Consider the following 12,736-nt stretch of genomic DNA (forward strand, 5'->3'; position numbering starts at 1 on the left):
ACCATCTCGGCCACGGTACCAACAGCGCACGCCCCACACTGAGAAACACAGCGTGTTACTTTTTCCCAGTTAGCCCACTATCCCAGGGTCACTGTACTGAGTCACACATTCAGTGATACATTTGACAAGTAAGCACTGAGCGACCCTCTGTGCCACGTCCTCTTGGTGGCACTATGAAAACAAGTCAGACACTACTGCTGATGGCCTGTCAGCACAGAGCCTACTTCCGATCCTCTGTCCCCCTCACTCTGCCCCTACCCCACCTGCACTCTTCCCAGAATAAATAAACATTTTTTTAAAAACATCCATGGGGCACCTGGGTGTTTCAGTCGGTTAAGCGTCCAACTTCCGCTCAGGTCATGATCTTGTAGTTCATGGGTTCGAGTCGCATCAGGCTCTGCGCTGACAGCTCAGAGCCTGGAGCCTGCTCTTGATTCTGTGTCTCCCTCTCTCCCTGCCACTCCCCCTGATCGCATGCGCACGCTCTCTCTCTCTCAAAAATAAATAAAGCTTAAAAAAATTTTTTTTAATCTCTAGAGAAATGCAATTTAAATGCTTTGCAATTCATCAACAACTTTTAAAAAGCAGCCAAGTATGGCTACGGCAGGAGTCTTGCTGGTCCCGATAAGAATTACTTATAATGAACACTTAACTACACATGCAAATATTAAAGCTAAGTGGTTAAACAACATGATCGCGTCTGTGTTGATACAATCCATTTGCTTAGCAAACTCCTTTTTCTAGATACTGGTTTGAACAAACTCCTACCTACCGCTGTTGGTTGTGACTTGGTACTCCAAATGGATGGAGGTGTCGATGAATGAGGTTTTACTGGGGGTTCTGACCTGCCAGGGGTTCTGGGGCAAGACAACTGCAGGTGCTCATTGTTCTGTTTCTGTCTGACAGACTGTGACTAATTTGTTTCAGATAGCTGCTCAGGACAGCCCGCTTGAGAGTCGATACACAGACACTCTAAGCAAAGGGGAGCTGCTGCGCCCCCGTTCATTGCCGGCCTTCCTCCTGAACGTGAACGTGGCATGTCCTACAGCTCTCTGGCCATGGTTTTTACAGAGACATTAGGGGTGGCCTCCACAGTTCCCTCGAGCTCTATCCGCACTGGATACAATGTACTACCTTACAAAGTCCCTGTGTTTCTAACCTGGGCAAGCGATTTAAACTCGAGGTCTACAAAACAAGCAGGCTTGACTGTGGGCAGCTGCGGATGTCCCCAAAGGGAAAAATGGGAGCACCAGGGCTAACCTCAGTATTTGGAAAGGTCTGACAGAAAGCACACATGTACCCACAGTGTGATGGCACAGGCTAAAACGTGTTCACTTTGGACTAGAATTATGTCAACTCAGCAGGCAGTGGCCGTGGTGACAGCTCATGGAGGAGAGCTAGGTCTGTCCTTTACTAATAAAAATATAAAGGAAATGAATTAGCACTTCAAAAACACAGTTTCCTTGTTCCTTGTGATTAAAAGGTGATCCTCAAGGTCCCGTGTGTTCTAAAGTTCTATGATTGTTTCACAGGAAGTTATTCATACCAAGAATAACCCATTCTTGGTGTAGCTTTAATACATAATTAACAGTAACAAATAGCTTTCTCTCTTGGCTTCCCTAGACTTATTTATAGCTTTTCAACTAATTAAAGGCATATTTATTTATAAGGGGTGCCATACTTCCAGAAAGAATTAGATGCCACTGTATATTCTCTAAAGGTAATAAGAAATGGTCTGCATTTGCCCAATTAGCAGCTTCTTCCTCAATTTCTACCTCTTCAAAAAGTGTAAGAACTAAATATTCACTTCTTTCCTTTGATCCTTTTCTTTCCAAAGCACAAGAAAGGTTTTTCAGGTGGCTCCAATGCCATCTCCTGAGTGATGCCCCTGGCCTTGGCATCATCACCAGTAACATCCAGCTCTACTGTGAGGCCTATGCCAGACGAGTAGTTGAGATGATGTATGGACAACACTTCAAGGTTCAATGCATTACATAATATAGCTTATTCTCATTTCAATTATTCATTTATGAATACTCATAAATGAATAATTTTGTTATTATTAACAACAGACTAAGACTTTAAAGTATACGGAGCTTTTTTGCAGGTCAAATTTGTTTTTAAGTTTATTTATTTTTGAGAGAGAGTGCACAGGGGAGGGGCAGAGAGAGGGGGGAAAAGAGGATCTCAAGCGGGCTCTGTGCTATCACCACAGAGCCCGATGCGGGGCTCGAACTCGCGAACCGTAAGATCATGACCTGGGCTGAAATCAGATGCTCAACCAACTGAGCCACCCAAGTGCCCCACAGGTCAAATATTTTAAAATACACTAATAGTAAGGTTTTCTATAGGAATTGTACGGTACATCCTTTTGTAACTGAGAAATGAAATCTCTTAGAAAACCAAACCTGAATTCCAGTGTTATGGTTGGTTGTGAATTTAGAGTCGTTATATAAGATCTGTTTGTGTAATTATTTTGAGATACAATCTTTTCAAGGGCTCACTATGCCAGGAACTGGGCTAAGAAAGAGCATCAATTATCTCATTTAATCCTCACAAATGAGGTGGGTTCTGTTATCACCGTGCAAGAAAGAGGTTTAGACACAGAGCAGGTACTTGCCCAAGGCCTAGACTCGCCAGTAATGGGATAAATGAGGTCCACCTGCAACCGGAATTGGTGTGTTTAGCCGCTGTGCGATTCCACAGGGCAGGTGTGAACACAGGAGGGCAAGCAGACGACAGCCTGTCCCAAGTCACTTGAAAAACAGCCCACCGCCTGTCACTGTATCTGGTTTCGTGTGCCCACATTGGTATGTGCGGACCATATCATCAGAGATTTTTTTCTTTCTGCCCAGGGTACATTGACACATTTTGTTCCACACTCTTTTTCCGCCAAAACGCCGATCAACATAAATTATTTAAGTAGATAATGCAGGCAAAAACAAGCAAATAAGACAAAAATAAAATAACATAAACCAAAAACCCGTTTCAAGGATATAACCCCGGAGCTGTATTTATCCCATGATGATGAATCCATTCACCTGTATACTGGCTATCTCCACTCTGAGGTCACAAGGCAATTCTGTGTGTTCAGAACCCCTTCCCTTTCTCCCACAGACCTGCTCCTGTTGGTTTTTCCAGTAGAGGGCACCATCTTTGACCCAGCTGTCCAAACATGAGCCCTCTTAGCCCTTCTTTCTTGGATGGTCCCAAATCTAGAATGACCCCAAAGAACCAGATCTGACCTACCTCAGCGCGCCTTCTGTCCCGTCTTCCCATACCCCCGCCAGTTCCCATACCCTCACCTCTCCCCCAAATCCCCTCCATGAATCCAAGAGCAATCTAGCTGGCCTCCTTGACACCTGCCTTAAACTTCCCAACTACAGCACCAAGGTGGGCTTTCAAATGTACAAAAAGGCTCATCATGTTTCCTCTCCAATTCCCTCACCTTGAAGATAAATTCCAAGCTACGAAGTGTGGCATAAAAAGTCCTGGAAACCACAACTCCCTTTCCAGCATCTTCTCCCACCACTGCCCTATTCTTGCCTGAACCCCCAAACACCCTGTGCTCTTTAATCCTCTGGATAGTAGGACCAGAGTGGGGCCATCTGCTAGGAAGCCCTCCCACCCTTGCTTAGCTGGTAAACTCCTCACCATCCCTCAAGCCTCAGACCGTGCACCACCTCTTCCATGAAGCCTTCCCTGACTCTCCCAGGCAAACTCAGAGACACCTCAACCATGTCCTTCTGAGGCTCATCTCAGGGACGTTCCCTGCCAGCCTTTCCACACTGCAACACAGATTCTTCTCACCAGCAGAAAGTGGGCTCCTTTTCCCTGGGCTGAGGGCTAGTTGTCTTTATACCCCCAGGACCCAGCAGCACAGGCCCAGGCATAAAGTAAGGGCTCTGCAATATCTACTGATTAATTAAACATGAATAAAACAACCTATGCGGGAAGGAAAGAAAACCACTGGCTTCATAGTTTCTTGAGGTGAGAACCAGTCTTGGAATCTGATTTGAGCTTATAAAACATTCCCTTAAGGGGAGAGGTGAGGAGAGGAAAGGTATTCTTGGACCAGAGATCTGTCCCAGATGGAGCACAAGAGATTAAATAAGGAACACATACTTCCCGAATGCCTATGTCATACCCTGGGTGAAGGCTGTGAGTCCCTGTCCACTAAAACGCAAAGCCCTCAAGTGGGGATTCCGGAAAGATGAAGTCACATCTTAAAATACACTCTGTTCCTCAGAATATAAGTTTCTCAAAACCACAACAATTACATCTTATGTACTATTTAGTTGGGATTAGTGCTTGTGGGACAAGCGGCTATTAAAAAAAAAATAGTGTAAGCTTATGTGAAATCAGCGAATAAATGATGGCTCTGAATATAAACTAGGAGGTCGGTGTGGCTTCCAAACTCCAGGCTTCTTCTCTGAGCTCTTTTATCTTCCAGTCACAGAAGCTTCAGTGGAATAATAAAAGAGTAACCCAGATGCTGTTCTCCTCACTTGGCCCTCCGTCTGACTCTCAGACTTCGAGTTCACTGTGCAAACAAGTTCATAGTCAAGTCTAAGTAGCAAAGGCATCTACCAGCATTGGAACATTACCCCTTTCAATGAACCCTAAAGATTCACGAATGAATGCCATCCTGTTAGGGAAAGGCTTTAAAAGACTACTTTGTAAAAATAAAATAGGGGCGCCTGGGTGGCGCAGTCGGTTGAGCATCCGACTTCAGCCAGGTCACGATCTCGCGGTCCGTGAGTTCGAGCCCCGCGTCGGGCTCTGGGCTGATGGCTCAGAGCCTGGAGCCTGTTTCCGATTCTGTGTCCCCCTCTCTCTCTGCCCCTCCCCCGTTCATGCTCTGTTTCTCTCTGTCCCAAAAATAAATAAACGTTGAAAAAAAAAATTTAAAAAAAATAAAATAAAATAAAATAAAATAAAATAAAATAAAATAAAATAAAATAAAATATTTCATATTCTGAATGAAAAACCTGCCAACCTACCCATTACCCTGAAATCTGTACTTAAATTTCTAAAGCCATAATATCCATGTGCAAATGACAGATCTTTCCTGACTGATGATGGGGTTACATCCCAAAAAACCCATTCCCAGATGGAAATGTGGTTAAGTTGAAAATGCATTTAATACACTTAACCTACTGATCATCATGGCTTAGCCTGGGCCAGCCTTCAACATGCCCACAACACTCACACCAGCCTCCAGGTGGGCAAAATCCTCTCACACAAAGCCTATCTGATAATAAGGTGTTGACTATTGTCAAGGTCAACACAACGTGTAATGCATCGAGGACTGTCCTGACAGCGAAGAACAACGTGGGTGATGGGGTGCAGAATGGATGTCGCCAGCTGCCTGTGAGCTGCGGCTCACCACCCCGCATCCAAGAGGGGACCCACCGCATGTCACTAGCCCAGGGCAAGATCCAAGTTCAAAATTCCAACTACGGTTTCTACTGAATGCGTACCACATTTGCACCATTGTCAAGTTGAAAAATTGTGGGTCAGGGACAGTCTGTACCTTCAGGTGATTCTCATTATCCACAGGAATCGTGTCCTATAAAATCACAGCGCACACTGGGTTTGCAAATACTGAGCTATTGCTCCCAGGGGAAATAACAGCACTGGGCTCCTTTGGGCCTCTGGCCACGTCATTTTTGTCAACCAATCCATACACAACCTTGTTTCTGTTTAAAGATGCCCTATTTAATATATATTTCTGGTTCATTAACACAAAACACGATCAACAGCACCATAACTCATGTCTGAACAAGCTTGTCTAGCACATGCCTTTGCTCCTGAAGGCACATCCCAGGCTCCTGTCGTTCAGGAAGACAGCAGGACACCTCAGCAGTGTGCTTGCGGGCCGTTCCCAACAGTGAAATCACTAACAAAACGCACAAAAATGTGAAAAATACGGCACTAAAGAGACCATGAAAAGGACACTTGTTTACAGTGGGATTAGCTGAAACGAGAAGGCAGCACGTGGCCTTGTTCAACCTCAGCAGGGAACATGTGCATTCAGCGACACAAATTTTTCACCGCTCTGCTCATGGCCCCGAATGACCGCAAAGAGCATCTCAACTCTTGTTTTGGGTGGGTAACAAATACATTTTACTAAGTAGATGAATTTGAAAATACAGAAGCTGGGGAGCGCCTGGGTGGCTCAGTCGGTTAAGTGTCCAACTTCAGATCAGGTTAGGACCTCATGGTTTGTGGGTTCAAGCCCCGTGTCGGGTTCTGTGCTGACAGCTCAGAGCCTGGAACCTGCTTCAGATTCTGTGTCTCCCTCTCACTCTCTGCCCCTCCCGTGCTCACATTCTGTCTCTGTCTCTTAAAAAAAAAAAAAAAAAAAAAAAAAAAAAAAAGGAATAAACAGTAAAAATGTTTTTAAAAAATTTTAAAAAAATACAATACAGAAATCTGGGAATCACAAGAACTGGTTGTAGTTTATGTACTTTGAAAACATGACCCAGACTAGGTTGGGTGTTGTAGGAGGACCCCACAGAACTAAGCCATGGTGTGTTCTTCTTCTTATGGAGAGACAGGCTAGAAATGACCTTCATCTCTTATCCTCCAGAATGTACTGGAAGACAACTCCCTCTCTTTCATGCCAGTGAGCCTAGAAGAGACACATGTATGGTTGGAGAGCATCCCACTTGACCCCTATGCCGATTCCAATACACCACGCAGAAAGGCATGCTCCCTGCCTTCCGAAAAGGAAGGAAATAATACCAGCCACTTGCCATCCCGTGGATGCAAGCGGGATGCCAATGTGACATATAACTCGGAAACAGTTCCCAAAAGTGCAGAACTCTTCTAACAAGTCCTGGTCCCATATACTTATTTGGCTTTATATCGTTTCTTTGTGCTTACATCTGTTAAACCACAAAAACAGGAATGAACTAATGTTGAACTTCTTACTCAGCAATAAGCAATATTCATCCATGGATACAGAAAACAATGACAAAAACATGAAGGGCTGTATGCATTTCGTTAGGAGGCGTGTTTCCAAGCAAATTTTGTATTCTCCCATTAATGTATTTACCTAAATTTGTAGCAGATTTATGATTTGTTCAAACGTGTAATAGTAATCACCCACAGTAAGTAAATGCAAGAACTTTTTCATGGTTAGACCCTTACAGCCTAGGAAATTTAATTTAAATGTGTATACGTATTTTTGCAAGGACAAAGATAACACCCAAGAATAACGTTCCATGAGGACAGAATATAAATTCAGAAAAAAGAAAAGAGAATGAAGTAGAAATTCCAATGGTTAAAGAAGAGTCAATTCAAGTACTTTTGAAATGGGTGATGATGGGTATCCAGTGTCTGTGGGATTTAGATTCCACTGGTTATATTTAAAAGAATGATGTAAAGTTTTATTTAAAGATGTCGATATTTACAATAAGCTAGAAATAACATCCTTTGCAGCTCTTAAATTACGATGAAAAATGTTAGCTATCAACGCAGAGTGTGTGAGGGGATAGATGGCTTTACAAAACTATTTTAGGGATGAGGTGAGCCAAAGGCAGAAGACAGGCCAGGACCCTCCAAGGCAAGCTGACCTTTGAGTCCCAGCCCAATGTGGTGGGGCTTAACATTTTGCAAGAGAAGCTGGAAATCTGGATTTTTCTATGTACAGTTTACCTTTTTTAAAACATGTTGGTTCAGAAATTTTTTAAACAGCGTGCAAGTCAAACAAAACACAGCTACAGGCCGCATTTTTTTCTACCTTGACTCTGAGCACTAGCATCTTCTGTCAACTTTTCCACACGGTGATAGGAGAGCCACTCATTCAAAAACACACTCACTGAACACCTCCTGGTGTTCCAGACACTATCCTGGGTCCTGGGGACACAGAGATGGCTGAAACACAACAGTGCCCTCAAGGAAGATGAATGATAGATAGATAACATTTTGCAATCCCATCTGTTACATTCTGTGCTAGTTAGATCCGAGGTGCTGTGGCCATGGAACCTTGGCTTCGGTGGGTCAGGAATGTGTGGTTTGTTTGGGAAAGCTTCGTGGGGGAGGACGAGGCAGGACCAGATGCATCCTGAAGAATAACCAGCATCCTGAATAACCATACCGGTGACTGAAGCAAGGCTACCTGGGGAAGGCTCCTTGGAAGATGGCCAACAAGGCAGATAGGAGCACACATCAGAGCAGGATATCTGACTGCAAAGAACACCCACAGGGAGACAAAAACCAGCCCCACTCCTCATTTTCAGTTCCTCTCTTAAAAACAGGCACATGATGGAAATAAACCATTGAGACAAGATCCAAAAATAATCTTAACTGGGCATAAAAGCTCATATAAAAATTCTTCTCTTAATCACTTCTGGAAGGCAGCTGAAAGGTGCGTACACCCAAACTCGGCTTGCGCAGCAATCAACTTAATCTGTTTCTTTGAAAGATTAATTAAAACTGAGATTACCGATGGCGGCAGATGAGCTGGGTCAGCCGATGGGGCACGGTTAAGAGGAGAGAGAAATTGTCTTAAGATCACACAAACACAGCTGCAGGCCAAACGCGGAGATGTGACGGAAAACCTGCTTCTTCCCGGGCCCTGTAATTCCATTCCTGGGGATGACGCTAGAGTTAAAAGCCCGAATCCCAGGAACAGCAGGCAGCGGGACTCCAATGTGCCAAGCAAGCAGCCCGGCCTGTGGGGAGCCTAAGGAGGCCTTGAACTTCTGAGTCAAGTCAGCAACAGCTGCAGAAGACCAGGGCCAGCCCAGAGGGACCAGCCAAGGGAGCAAGGAGCATGAACACAACTGCTGCTCAGAACTCGAGCAAGTTTTCAAGTGCTCATTTGACACAATGTCAAGGATCTGCTCAAGTCAGGCCCTGATGAGAAGCAGAGGTGATTAGAAACCACCAAAACCGTGAGAAGACACCACCCACATAGCCCTTCCCCCACAGGGAGCCTCTCCGAAAAGGTGTTTTCTCCAATGGAGAGCTGCTCTTATTTTTCCCCCACTGGCAGCAGAGAAGGAGACAAAGCAGGAGATGCTTAAGAAATCCTGGTTTGGGGACCCAGGATTTGAAAACCCTGTCACTGGATGTGAGCTTTGACACTGAAAACGCCTCGGTTCCGGCGGAGGCCTTCTCTGTCTTTTCCTCTGCAGGGCTCTCTGTGCTATCCAGCCCCATCCTCGTCACCACGGCAACACCCGCACTCACTGCCACCATGACTGAGCAGATGACACTTTGTGGCACCCTCAAGGGCCACCATGACTGGGTGACTCAGATGGCCACCACTCCCCAGTTCCTGGACATGATACTGTCCACCTCTTGAGAAAAGACCATCATCAAGTGGGCAGGGATATGTCCAACGATGGCACCCCACAGCATGCTCTTCAGGGCCACTCCTGCTCTGTGAGTGATGTGGTCATCTCCATCTCCTCAGGTGGCCAGTTTGCCCTCTCAGGCTCCTGGGATGGAGTGCTCTGTCTTTGGGATCTCACAATGGGTACCACCACACGCAGATCCACAGGACATACCAAGGATGTGCTGAGCGTGGCTTTCTCCTCCCACAACCACCACATTGTCTCCGGCTCCTGACATAAAACCATCAAGCTGTGGAAGACCCTGAGTGTATGCAACTACACTGTCCAGGATGAGAGCCATTGTGTCTTCTTGTCACCCAATAGCAGCAATCCCATCACTGTCTCCTATGGCTGGGACAAGTTGGTCAAGGTATGGAACCTGGCAAACTACAAGCTGAAGAGCAAGCCACACGGGCTACCTGAACACGGTGACTGTCTCTCCAGATGGATCCCTCTGTGCTTCTGGAGGGGACGATGGCCAGGCCATGCTGTGGACCTCAACAAAGGCAGGCACCTTTGTATACTAGATGGTGGGGTCATCATCAGTGCCCTAACTGATACTGGCTCTGTGCTGCCACGCGCCCCAGCCTCCAGATCTGGGACTTGGAAGGCAAGATCACTGTAGATGAACTGAAGCAGGAAGTTATCAGTACCAGCAGCAAGGCACAGCCACCCCAGTGTACCTCTCTGGCCTGGTCTGCTGATGGCCCAACGCTGTTTGCTGGCTACACGCACAACCTGGTGCTAGCTGATGGTAGGTGACCATCAGCACCCGCTAGAATATACGGCAGAGTTTTAGAAAGAAAATATTGGTTTGCCGAAGGAAGGAAGGAAGGAAGGAAGGAAGGAAGGAAGGAAGGAAAGAAGGAAGGAAGGAAGGAAAAGGAAAAGGAAAAGAAAAATCCTCCATAGCCCTCACCAGAAAAATAATAACTTGGGCAATAGTTCCCAAAGTTCTTAAACCCACAGGAGGAACAGAGGAAGACGATGAAGACAGAGTCAGAATGAGGGGACAGCAGCAGTGGAGGAGGAGCGCCTGTAGGGGCAGAGCCCCTGGGGCTGTGGTGCTGGCCTCCTGCATCCTCTGGGGCTGTAGATCAAAGTCCACTGGGGCCTCCATCTAAGGAGCCTGGAAGGCGGGCTCTTTAGTGAGCCCTCCCCAAGTGCAACAGAACATTCCCGACTGCACCTGACACGGAGCCCTGGACTCCAGCCCAGTCCTGACGGCCCCTGCCAGCCACTGGCCCTCCCCGAATCTTTCTCCCCACGTGTGCGCTGAGGAGGCGGGGCCAGAATTTCATGAGCAGATAGTCTCTTCCGTCATCCTCTCTCGAACAAGTTCTCCTTCTCCTGGGTCAGCAATTCCCATCCAATTTTGTGTAAAAGCCCTCATGACAAATCTCATTCTAGATGCTTCTAATGTGTGGATTACGTATCCAATGGAAACGTAACCATTTTAGGAAGGGAAGAGAGTCAGGATTCAGGGAGAGACACTAAAATCTGAATTGTCAAATGTACCAGTAACACCAAAGTAGTGGTTAAGAGAACAGATCCTAGAGCCAGCCTTGATGGTCTTTTGTGTAAAATGGGAATAATCATCATAGCCTGCCTCATGGGGTAGTCATGAAGAGTAAACATGTGAGCTATAAAGCAGTTAGAACACAAATGTGACACACAGCATTGTGTTTAAATAAACCTCTATAACCATTGTATGTACCATCAACAAGTAACCCCCAGTTACACCCAAGTCAGACTGGAGGGGCACTGTGCTATAGCCAATGGGAAGCTTGCCCGAGGCAATGCCAACACAAGCCTCGCTTCTCCCACCTCCCAGGTGAGACCGCCACTAGGCGCCATAGAGGCTCCCCCACCCCACCCCCTGCTCTGCTCCCACCACCACACTAGCTCAGCCCTCCCATGGGGACCACCACACCAACCTCCCAGCGCTCATCCCAAGAGCTCTTCTCCCCAATCCCCCCACCCAAGACACTGAGGTTGGCTTCTAATATTCTAACTTTAGATTACACTCCAGTAGCTTATATCATCAGCTAAAATTAAAAACAATTTTTCCTGGCCTTCAAAACTCATTATGATCTGGGGCACCTGGGTGGTTCAGTTGGTTAAGCCACTGACTCTTGATTTTGGCTCAGGTCATGATCTCACAGTTAATGGGAATGAGCCCCTCATCAGCTCCATACTGACAGTGCAGAGCCTGCTTGGGATTCTCTCTCTCTCTGCTCCTCCCCTACATGTGCTTGTTCTCTCTCTCAAAATAAAATAAATAAACCTTAAAAAAAAAAAAAAACTAATCATGATCTGACCCTCTACCTACCTTTAAGGGTTTTTTTTTTTAATTTTTTAATGTTTATTTATTCTTGAGAGAGGGAGAGCGAGTGAGCAGGGAAGGGGCAGAAAGAGAGAAAGACAGAGGATCCAAAGTGGACTCTGTGCTGACAGCAGAGAGCCCCATGCAGGGCTCGAACCCACAGTGAGGTCATGACCTGAGGTAAAGTCGGATGCCCAACCAACTGAGCCACCCAGGCACCCCTCCTTTACCCACCTCTGTAACCTTATTTCCTATTGGCTCCTTCCTGTATCCTTCATGACCAGCAAACTGAACCCCACCCTTGACATCCACCCTGCCATCTCCCTCCGCGATGCCTTCGGCCTGGCGTGTTCATCTGGCCTGTGGTTACCACTTCCCAAGTTGGACATCCCCCCATGCTTCAAGGTTGAGCTCATGTTCTAACATTTCCACCATGTCTCCCCAACCAGGCAGAATTACTATCTCTACTTCTGAACTCAAAGAACATTCATCTCTGCCCAGGGAAGGCAGAGGACTGTCTGGTCAGGAAAGGGAGTCTCAGCTCTGCCATGCACTGGCTGAATGTCTCTGGGTCAGAAAATTAAGATCTCTGAACCTATCTCACTGTGGTTATACAGATAAATGGGGATAATATATGCAAAAGGCTTGGATCAAGTTCTCTTTATCTGCCCTCTCTCATGGAATTTACTACTTCTCTAAATTTTATTAGAGTTATTAGGCTGTTAAGTTTTCTTCTTCATGACACTGTAAATTCCTTAAGTGCATATTTTTGTGTTTCTCAAAGAACCTAGCACAAGGTCTTACACTTAGTAAGAGCTAAACTGACAATTTATCAAATGAAGAAAGAGAAGGACAGGATATTTTATACTTACTGTTTATATTATTTTTAATCATTCCTCATTTTCACTTATATTGTTAATGACAGTAACTATCCCATAAATTTCATACAGGTATCCTGATGGTTCTGAGGGGAAAACTGTATTCTGAGTCCTCAATGATTCAATTCCACTCACTCAAGTTTATCTATTTTCTACTGGTCCCTTCATGTACCTTACTACCA

The 12,736-nt window shown here is 45.8% G+C and overlaps 1 protein-coding gene and 1 pseudogene across 3 annotated transcripts in view; one reads left to right on the plus strand and one right to left on the minus strand.

The window, feature by feature from the left end:
• The window catches only part of CAMK1D (calcium/calmodulin dependent protein kinase ID), a 437,908-nt gene that overhangs the window by 394,404 nt on the left and 30,768 nt on the right, over window positions 1-12,736 (minus strand). The window lies entirely within an intron of this gene.
• LOC112867437 (small ribosomal subunit protein RACK1 pseudogene) lies at window positions 9,197-10,129 on the plus strand (annotated as a pseudogene).

Source organism: Puma concolor, chromosome B4, assembly GCF_028749965.1.
Source record: "Puma concolor isolate L17-30 chromosome B4, mPumCon1.1.hap2, whole genome shotgun sequence".
Classification (NCBI taxonomy): domain Eukaryota; kingdom Metazoa; phylum Chordata; class Mammalia; order Carnivora; family Felidae; genus Puma; species Puma concolor.